The sequence below is a fragment of the Aythya ferina genome (genome assembly GCF_964211825.1).
Source record: "Aythya ferina genome assembly, chromosome: 25".
Taxonomy (NCBI): domain Eukaryota; kingdom Metazoa; phylum Chordata; class Aves; order Anseriformes; family Anatidae; genus Aythya; species Aythya ferina.
Window position 1 is genome coordinate 715,995 of NC_140323.1, and position 1,801 is coordinate 717,795.

Below are 1,801 nucleotides of genomic sequence, written 5' to 3' on the forward strand. Positions count from 1 at the left end.
ATTTATTTTATTTTTTATTTTTTTCTTGGTACGGTTTTATTATTGTATTTTTTTGTTTCATTTATTTTTTATTTTTATTTACTTTTATTTATTTATTACTTTTATTTATTTGACATTTCTAAACATTGCTAACACTTTTCCAGTTCTTATTTTCAGGGATGGCTTCTGCCATGCACCAGGTGGATGCTGCGGGCGCAGGGAGCTGGGTGCCCTCCCTGTCCCGTGGGATGTGACGGGAGGCCCGGGCAGCCACCGATCCCAACTGTGTGCAACAGGGAAAATCACAGAAATGCCCCCTCCTGCCCCAGCTCCAGGGTTCCTGTCCTGAAATGCTGAGCCTGGGCTGAGGCAGAGCCGGGAAGACCCCTCAAAGCCGGCAGCTTGAGGCACCGCGGGCTTGGGGCTGCTGCCATAAGAAATGCTTAAATAACACCCCCAGCCCTCAATAACCGGGCTGGAGGACACGGGGTCACATTCTGGGAGACGCTGCACATCCCTGCACCAACCCATGCTCCCAGGAGGAATTTCTCTTGCTGCATACTCCGCAGTGTGCTGGGAGCAGGGCGAGACAGCCCCGAGCTCGACGCCTTTTGCAGGGATGCTCCGAGTACAGGCAGGGCCCCAGGTCCTTACCCAGAGCCCGTAAAGCTTCCCTGGGGAGGCAGCTGCTTGCTGAGGACCTGCCGTGGGCTTCGTGTGCCACGGGGCTGGCGTTCCCGCGTCCCTTGGGTCGTTTCACTTTTGCTGTCGCCTTCCTCCAGCTGCGAGGGGAAGAGGGAAGTCCTGCGTCCGTGGCTCCTTCTGGCCTTGTGACACCAGCAAAACTGCTGACAGCAGCACGGGTGGATGGGGACGGCCGTTTCTGGCCGGGATGTGGCCGGGACCCTCCGGCAGAACCTTCTGGGCGCTCCCAGGGCTCTGCCTGGTCCGTGCTGGTGCTGGTGGCGAGGCTGGGACCAGCCCGGGACTGGGGGCTGGGCACTGGGGCCGTGCCTCCTGGGCCTGGTTCCTCCTGCAGGGCACGGCCCCTGCGCCCTGGGGGCAGCTGGGGGACAGGGTGCCAAAACCCAGAGTTCTGTGCTAACAAACCCGGGCTTACCGGTGCCACCCGGGCGGTGCGTTTGACACCCGAAATGAAAATTTCTGATTTCCTGTTTTGCCCCAGCTGCAGAGGCGTTCGTGGGGCAGCTCCAGGGCCTGGAGGATGCACCCCAGCACGGATCCCTCCTCTCCCAGCCCGGTTCCGAGCCTTTCTCCCGTCTTTGCCGGGTTCTGGGCCGAGCACGGAGCTGGGGCTCAGCCCCTTCCCCCCAGGCCGTGCTTTACCCTTTGGGGTCGGGCTTCCCCCCCTCCGCTGCCGCTCCTCGTGCTCCGCTTTGTTCCCCCCTCCCGTTCCTCGGCGCTCCCAGACAAAGCGCTGCGGGCGGCGTCGCCCCCGCGGGGGGCTCGGGTCACTCGGGGGGGGCTCTGGGGGCTCCCGGTGCCCGCGGGGCTCGGGGCGGCGGCGTCGGGGCCCCCTCCCGGTGCCCCCTGCCCCTGGGGGGGGGTCTCCTGGCGTCACCCCCTCCCAACCCCGCCTCGGGGGCGCCCCGGAGGGGGGCGTTGGGGCCGGGCGGTGCTCGGTGCCCCCGCCCCGCCGGGTGCTGCCCGTCCCCGCCCCGTCCCTCCCCCGACGGCCGGGGCCGGCCGCGGCGAGGCGCTGACATCAGAGCCGGGCCGGGCCGAGCGAGGAGGAGGAGGAGGAGGAAGAGAGGAGGAGGAGGAGGAGGAGGCGGAGGAGGAGCCGCGGCCGCACCGGAGC